This window comes from Caretta caretta, chromosome 5, assembly GCF_965140235.1.
Source record: "Caretta caretta isolate rCarCar2 chromosome 5, rCarCar1.hap1, whole genome shotgun sequence".
Classification (NCBI taxonomy): domain Eukaryota; kingdom Metazoa; phylum Chordata; order Testudines; family Cheloniidae; genus Caretta; species Caretta caretta.
In genome coordinates, this window is record NC_134210.1 from 137,495,936 (window position 1) to 137,504,998 (window position 9,063).

The window sequence follows — 9,063 nt, forward strand, 5'->3', positions numbered from 1 at the left end:
ATTTCTATTTTTTTAAAATTTGATAAGTCTCTTATGTTTGTTTTCTTACTCTTCTGCTTCCAGTCTAGCCAGCTCTAGTTTAGTAGCTGCTTCACTGGTAGTCATTTTCCTGCTTTCTTGTACTGGGCCACACTCCCTCTGTAGTTCACTGAAACTGGGATGCACTCAGCTCAGGGGCTTCTTAGTTAACAGAGACTTTTGCAGCACCCAGTGTTCAGCCTTTCTGGGTAATTTGCAACCTGTACAGTTCTAGCTTGTTCTGATCCTCACTCTTACTTATTGTGCTTCCTTTTCTGTCCCTATTTTCCTTACCCGAAATAAGCAAACAGAAAATAACAAACCAGTAACCACTTCATCTGTTCTACAGCCACCCAAACTTCACTTAAAATCACCATCAGTATCTCAAAGCAATCAGCTGTGCACAGATCCTGCTCGACTATGCCACTGTCAGGGGTTGGATCACAGAAAACCCCTTAGGAGCTGCCAACTGATGTGCCAAGCCTACTCCTGCCCCTGCTTTCCTGCCCTTTCCAGCCTAGGACACCTGAACCCTGCCTGGTTTGAGCCAGACCCGCTAGCCTGCTCCAAACCCAGACCCAGGTCTGAGCCACGTCCCTTAACAGCTGTAGGCTTTCCTAGAAGCAGCTTAGGAAGTGTTCCTGCCTTTAGCAATCAGATGCCAACTCCCAATAGGGTTCAAACCCTAAATAAAACTGTTTTACCCTGTATAAAGCTTATATAGGGCAAACTCATAGATTGTTCGCCCTCTGTAACACTAATAGAGAGATATGCACAGCTGCTCCCCACTCCCCTGCTCCCGGTACTAACACGTACTCCAGGTTAATTAATAAGTAAAAAGAGATTTTAATGAGTACAGAAAGTAGGATTTAAGTGGTTCCAAGTAGTAACAGACAGAACAAAGTGAATTACCAAATAAAATAAAACAAAACACAAAGATTTATCTCTAATACAGTAAATAAAAACTGAATACTGTCCTCACCCTCAGATGTTTCAGTGAGTCTCCTTTTTCAGACTAAACTTCTTTTAGTCTGGGTCCAGCTATCACTCGCACCCGCCCCCGTAGTCACTGTCCATTGTTCCAGTTTCCTTCAGGTCTCCTGGGCTGGAGAGGCTCTAACTTAAGCCGGCTGAAGACCAAATGGAGGGGTCTCACCGGGGTTTAAATAGACTTTCTCTTCTGGGTGGACACCCCTCTCTTCTCTTGTGTAGAATCCAGTCACAAAATGGAGATTTGGAATCACATGGGCAAGTCACATGCCCATGCATGACTCAGGACTTGCAGCTAGCAGCCATCACCCAGGTGCTACCCTGAACATCCTCAGGTAGACTTCTTATGTGGATTGGAGCCTTCCAAGCTTTTTTGTCTGTTAAGTGCTTCCTGACTGAGCACTTAACTTGCACATTCCTTTCCCAAGAAGTGACTAAATGTTCTAACTAAGGCTACTTAGAAATCAAGCAAGTATACAGCCAATTTTCATAACTTTGAACACACAAATGGTACATGCATACAACTAGGATGAACATAAGCTGTAGATCATAACCTTTACATAGATATGTTACATAGCATATGTAGAAAAAACATATTCCAGTCATATCATACATACATAAGCACCCCCCCCATAAAGCCTTATGGGGTACACTGTCACATAACCTTTTATTCTTTCTTTTCTTTTTACACACCAAACCTGTCCAGAGGAAAGTTAATGGCATACAATTTTTCCTTTCAGCTTAACCTAGAGATGTGCAAAAAAGTGGGAATACAACGCAGCTTGACCAGCCCATACCATCCACAAACCAAGGGACTAGCTGAAAACACAAACAAATCCATCAAAAGGTAATTTTAGGGCACTGAACATCACAGTATTAATTAGGGTGACCAGACAGCAAGTGTGAAAAATCAGGACAGAAGGTTGTGAGGGGAAGGGGGGGTAATAGGAGCCTATATAAGAAAAAGACCCAAAAATCAGGACTGTCCCGATAAAATGGGGACATCTGGTCACCCTAGTATTAATAGAAAGGAGAATGCACTACGACAGAAGCTACAAATTGCTTCACATTTTTAGTACATTGAAACTCAATTTGTCTTTTATTTCAAGTAAAAGGAATTATCCCACTACACTATCATGGCCTCTTTACACCTTTTTGATTGCATACAATTTCTCTCAGTAAAGACAGTACTTTCCCCTTCCCCCACAAATAATCCATCACCACTTTTTACAGAGCACTGTGGAAGTTGGTTGATGACAGTGCGACTAATTGGGATGAATTTCTAGGTGACATTGTGTTTTCTTTGCAAACAAAACCAAACATGACAACCAAATTTTCACCCTATCAACCACTCTATGGCGTTGAGCCAAGATTTCCAGACCAAGTGTCAGACAAGTACATGGTAAGTGTCCTTCAGCTTTCAGGTGCATATATTATTTTGATTGTTCATTTTACAAACACAACTCCTTCTCCATTTGTTTCCAAAACCAACAGATTTAGAGCAATTCGATGAAGAATACTACAAAGACTACATCATGAAAAATGAAGGTAGCCATGATGCTGAAACTAAAGTGGCTATTAGTAATATTTCAAATGCACAAGAAAAGCAACAAATACAGTATGCCAAAACTAACACTCATAAATATGGGGAAATAACATTAAAGGTTGGTGACACTGTCATATTACTGAATGCGAGAAGGAAAACAAGAAAGGGAGGGCAGCTGGAACCTACCTACGTGGGACCATACAAAATTGCCGCTGTAGAGGGCAAAAGAGTTAAATTAGAAGACAAGTCAGGGAAAGCTTTAGCAAGGTTGTACAGTATCTCCCAACTAAAAGTATTTAAAGAGCCTCCAAAATTAGATGAGGAAAATATCTCACAGAGAAACACGGAAAAGGAAACTGCTCTGGATGACAATGTGAAAACCTTAGAGGTTGGAGAAATGGGAGGAAATGTATCTTACAATAGCCACGTGGAGGTCACACACATGAAAGAGGAGGAGTGTGTAGTGTCAGGAATTTCAAGCAGTCATCCAGGTGGTTTTGATGACATGGTTATGGAAGATGAGGAAGTGCCTGGGCATAAAATCAGCTGTTCTTAATGGGGATAGGAGGCAGCAATCATTAAATTAAAAAATCTTCAGGGAAGTAGCTGCAAGTGGTCACCAAAAGTTTCTTTGTGTTCACATCTGTACAGGAATGAGGCACAAAGCAGAAATGGGGGGAGAGGCTCTGAATTAAAATCAGGGTTAGAGAGAAATATGTTCAAACACAGAGAGACTCGATGTGTGGAAGAAATAAAATGTGATCCCCAGCTTCTTCCCCCAAGCCTTAGGGGGGGATTAGCTGCCAACAGCTGCAGCTGCTGTTCTAAGGGGAGCAGTATAAGCTACCTACCTGTGGATGCAGCCCACCAGCTGGTTCACCTGGGGCAGAAGGTGAGTGGCTGGGCAGGGTTGGGGTCTGACCGGTTGGGGTCTGGAATATGAAAAGGGGTCTAAGTGGAGGTTGAGGATGCTGAGGCAGTGGAGTCTCAGCATCACAGTCATCAAGAGTCAAAGCTGCTTGGCGGTGAGCAAGGGGAGAAATGGCCCTAGTGGATTTTTTTGTGCATCCTTTTCACTACTTGCCCACAACAACCTGGTAGCCCCAAGCTTTCTGAACTACGGTTGTGTGCTCTGTGGGAAGGGATCTCTAGGAATTGGTATTTCCAGCTGCATTAAAGTCATAAAGAAGAAGGAAAATTTAATGCCTTTGAAAAGTGTGTGTGGGGGCTGGATGGGAGTGTGTCTAGAAATCACCCTGCTCTAGTCTCTTTTCTCTGATTTCCTTTAGAAACTCTGAAGCAGGGCAGCAAAAACATTTGCTCTCTCTGAGGCTTGAACTCAGGACCCTCAGATGATGAGACTGACATGCTGCCAACTGCCCTAAGAAGGCTTGGAAAGACTTTAGGCTCAGTGCATACAGAACCCTCCTGCAGCAGTGACTGGGGCAGGAAGGCAGCCTGGGATGTGCTGGAAGAATCAGGGAGATCTGGTGCCCAGAGACCTGTCCTGGCAGCTTCCTCAGCAACAAATGAATCAATCCTCCCTGCCAGTGAACAATCCACCCAGAGCCAATGGCAGCACAGGGGGGGGGGGGGGGGGAGTCCCAAGCTATGCACCAACCTTCACATTTTAGAACTTACTCTCATTACTCTGGTATGGCACTTTCCATGTGAATATGGCAAAGCAAGTTGGGGAAAGGTACATGGATAACAGAAACCAGTGCTCCAGCTAAGGCCTGAACTCAGAACCCCAGCAATATTCCCCTTTGCACTAACCAGTTTGCACCCTGCAGGTGCGTCTTAGACAATGTTGGGAAGTAGGCACTTATCAGTCTCTGTGGTACTCACCTTTGCCAGGTAATTGAAAGGCTGCTGGTTCAAACCTAACTCAAGATGTGGCTTTTCAGCGATGAGACTCCAGTACCTTTTAAATGGAAGAAAATATCCTCTAGTGTGGTCTCCCCGGACCGCGCCTTCCACCCCCGGGTAATTTAAAAGAACTGGGGGACCCCCACCAGCAGCACAACGGGGCTAAGATGGCTTCCTGCCCACACTCACTCCACATGGCGTGCTGCTCCCGGAGGTGCTGTCATGTCCCTGGGGCCAGGGGGGTCTCCAAGCGCTGCCCCCACCTCGAGTGCCAACCCTGCCAACTGTGGTAATGAAAGCTGCGGGGCTGGTGTCTGTGAACAGAGGTGCACAAAGATTCCCTCAGTTCTTCCACCTAGAAGCTGCTGCCAGAGGGGATGCAGGTCGCTTTTGAGAGACGCCTGAGCTAGGCACCGCACCCCTCACCCCCTCCCACACCCCAACCCCCTGCCCCATCCCAGAGCCCACACCCAACTCCCTCCCAAATCCTGCCCCCACATCCCTCCTACACCCCAACCCCATCCCAGACCCTGCACCCAAATTTCCTTCCAGAGCCTGCGCCCCACACCCCCTCCCAAACCCGTGCCCCAGCCCATAGCCCACACCCAACTCCCTCCCCAAGCCCACCCCTGCACTCCCTCCTGCACCCCAATCTCCTGCCCCAGCCCAGAGCCCACATTCAAACTCCCTCCCAGAGCCTGACCCCTCTCCCTCTCACACCCAAACTCCCTCTCAGAGCCTGGGGGTGTGTGTGTGTGTGTGTGTGTGTTTGCAGGACTTGGCCCCGTTGTGGGCACCACCACAAATTATACAAACCTGCTACCCCTGTCCAGCCCAACCTTCTGCTGACGCACCTCAGCCCCCACTTGTGCAGGGTTTGATGTTTTCATTACTTAAATTCCAGGATGTTGAGGCATTTCAGCTCCCCTTTGTCGAGAGGGAACCTTCACCCCACTCCCAACCAGATTCTTGTCCCTGGGATCACTGTAGGGAGGCTGGGTCCCTCTTTGTCTTTTCTCTCTCTAGGATAGGCCAGGGTGCCTATAACTGGGGCATCTGAGCTCCTAGGACCTTCTGTGGAGCTGCCATTTCCCTTCCCCGTCTATGGTCTCCTCTGTCATTGATTCCAGCCTTTTTTCTATCCATCGTCAGCACCATCCCAAGCCAGCTGCACTCGCCTCAAAAAGACAGTGTCCCCTGGTGGGTGTAAATCACTGACCTCTCTCCTCTCTGAGCACTGACTGCCCCTCAGTTTCCTTGCCTCTCAGTCTGTGCAGATGGGACCGTTCCCTCCAGTGCGGGAGGATTCTCCCTTCTCTTCTGGGGGGGAAGGATAGCTTAGTGGTTTGAGCATTAGCCTGCTAAATCCAGGGTTGAGAGTGCAATCCTTGAGGGGGCCATTTAGGAATCTGGGGCAAAAATTAGATGACCTCTTGAGGTCCCTTCCAACCCTGATATTCTATGATCTACCATTGTGCCAAGCAGCATCGCAGGTGGTAATCTTAAAAATACCAAGGTGACTTAGGAGCAGAAACCCCCACAGACCTTTTATGCAATCGGCACTTGCCCCTCACTGAACAGGATTGAAACTCATGCAGGGAGACTGCTGGGCCACATCCCCTCTGGGTGTGAGCAAAGGAGCAGGCCCTCCTGTTTCCAAAGCATTCAGTGGCCTAAGAGCAGCATGGGGGACACATCCCCAGCTCTGAGGGCCAATCCTGCTGTCCTGGAGGTTGCTGGTTCATAGGGGTCACTTTGCAGCAGGGCCAGATTCTATGCATGTGGGAGAGAGAATGTGTGCACTGGACTCAGGGTGCAGAGAGACAATCAGCCCTCTCCCCTGTATTGAGTGGGTGGTTCTGCCACCCCCTACTGGAAGGTAATGGTGGTGGGGGGTGCTGTGAGGAGCTCAACACCTCACAGAAGCGGTGTGGGGAGCTCCAGGTGTTTTTAGGATCTGCTGTGAAAAGCAGGACCTGCCTGAAAAGTCCAGCTTTCCCCAGCACATTCAATGCGGGGCAATTGGGTTACTGTTTCTTTGGCTGAACAGCAAAGAATCGCTCCCGGTTTCCCTTCTATCTTCAGCATGATTAGCCTCTGTCGGTGGTTAATGAGGTGGATCTAGTTGTAGATTGTTATTCATTCCCCACCTTGACAATTCACACAGTCCCTTTCCCATGCACATCCCCAACATCACAGTTTTCCGGTAGCAGGGGTTGGGTTTTCCCTGAGGCCCTGAGATTTTCAGGGTCCTTTTTTCCCTCCACCTGGAGTGAACTCAGCTTTTTCCCCATCCCAGACATTCCATGAAATAGCAGCAGCAGCACTAAGGAAAAGGGGAGGGAACATCTCCCTGGCAGGGCTGGATGTGATCAGGGCCCCCTGTTTGTCCATTGTTTCCATTGCAGAAGAGGAAGGTTCCGTGGAATTTGACACCCTTCTTTGCGCAAGGGACAGAGAAAGATCTTGCTGTTCCTGTGTCTGTGCAAAGAAAATTGTGCTTCTGTATGAAAGAGAGGTGGTAAATGGCTCCATGGTGGGACAATACCCTCAGGATTAAGAGCAAAGGACTCAGATTGAGAACGGATTTAACTCCACTCATCTGGGATTTAACAAATTGTCTTCCATGGAGACACTGGGAACTTGTGACATTGAGCGAGACTCTGGGGATTGGGGATGCTTTAACTCATAGTAAAAATATGAACTTGATTCCAAGATGGGGGAGAGGAGAAGCCTTAGCTGAGTTTAGTCCCAGGCTGGGGTCTCCTGGATGGGTGGAAACTTCCTTTGCTGGTGCCAGGGGACAGCAGCTACTGGAGACATACTAGGGCTGGGATGAAAGTGGAATGTTGCATGGACTTTATGCGCACAGGGCCCCACTAACTCTAAATCCTCCACAGTAGCAGGAACTTAGTCACACCTCAGTCAATGGTAGGACAGGGGTTTTGAAAAGAGATTCTTTTTTCCTCCCTTCATGAGAAAGTAGGAGCTGGCCACTCAGGTGAAGAATACCACTTTTTCCTTTGGCTGAGGAGCTGGAAACCGGGCACAGACAACTGGAGTCTCCTGAAAGGGGGGGCATAATTTCAAGGTTCAGCCACACCCCTTATAATCAAGAGCCCCTCCCACATGTGAACAATATAGGGAGAGGAAGCAGCAAAGGCAGACCCTCTCCACTTACCCCTCCAGCAGCTGCTATGCAGGGAGGGAGCCTGGCAGCACCACAAGTAGCTGGGATAGCTAACCCAGGAGGGGCACATGGCCCCACACACTGGCCTCTGCAAATGCTGTCTCTGAAATTAGGAAAATTCATGAGTTCAAGGCACAGCTGCAAACCCAGAAGAAAGCCTAGCACTACATGCCCAGGGTGAAGGGGTGTGCTAAAGCCTGGAACCAGGCCAGAAATCTTCAAATCAATCTAATGCAGTCCCAACTAGGCTACTTTGGCAATGACCAGGCCAACCAGGTAGGCTTAATGCACGATCCGCAGCACGTGCTAGGAAGATTTAAATCTTGATGTCACAAGGCAGGAGACAAGCAGTGGACTTAGGCTAGGGTTTCCTATATCGCATTCACTCAAGTCAGCACCTGCCCCACCACAAGCAGTCACCAGCGCCTCCAGGTCAGCAAGAAAGGAGCAGCAGTTCTCACTGGAACAAGTCCACACACAGCTTTCAGGTTCCTCCCAAGCCTAAAACAAAAAACCATCTTGCCAGAAAGGAGCCCACTAGGACTCACCATTGCCACCTTTCCTTCCACCCAGAACCCCGCTTCTTCTCCTGGGCTGCAAGTAGCCATCCCTGGGATGCCAGAGGCAGGCACAGGATTCTACCTCCCAGCAGCCAACCGCACCTTCCCAGGCTTTGACAGAATGAATGGTGGCATTCTACTAACCCCACTGAGGTTAGCTTAGCTTAGCTTCTGCCATGCCTTCTTCAGCATTACCTTCCTCTTTTGCCCCATTCCCACCTCACTTTCTCCTTTGGCAAGTCATGCAAGTTTAGGCCAGCAGGAAGAGCCGGCCTTTGCAGGCCAACCTCCAAGGGCAGAGGAGGCCAAGCTACAAGGCTCCAAGAGGCGACTGGCCTAGAGCAAAGAACTGGAGCTGGCTCCCAGGAAGTCAACCTTCTGTCTCCCTTGTGACTCCAGATTGAAGGAGAGCTTCTTTTTCTTCCCCTTCCTGGGAAAGAGCAAGAGAAGAAAGAAAGGTGAGGTGAGCCAAACAGGTGCAGAAGTCCACACTGTCTTTTCCTACAGCGGCACCCAAAATGAGTGACTCAGGTCAGGTAAAGGAACTGCTGTGCTTCCAGAAAACAGCTCACCCCTGCACAAAGAGGGATGAAAGAGCATGCCAAAGCCTGGGATTGAACCAGAGACCTCTAGATCTTCAGTCTAACACTCACCCAACTGAGCTACTTTGGCACCTGCACCATTTATTTTATATTTGGCCAGCTGCTTCTCACCTTGAAGCTTAGTCTCAATAAAACATCTCCGATCACCGATGGCCAAGGAGAGACTGACATCACTTGCTATTTCATCACTTGAAAAGGAGATTGGCCAGTGCTTCGATCTCTGTAATGCTGCACTTCAGTTCATGAGGAGAAAGGTGAGAAAAGTGACCTTTGAACTAAAGGACTAGG

The 9,063-nt window shown here is 48.3% G+C and overlaps 1 non-coding gene across 1 annotated transcript; it reads right to left on the reverse strand.

Annotated features, from left to right (window-relative positions):
* Nucleotides 1-8,772: 8,772 nt before the first annotated feature.
* Nucleotides 8,773-8,845, reverse strand: TRNAF-GAA (transfer RNA phenylalanine (anticodon GAA)). Its single transcript has one exon. It is a non-coding gene; the product is annotated as a tRNA-Phe (tRNA).
* Between the last annotated feature and the right edge of the window lie 218 nt (nt 8,846-9,063).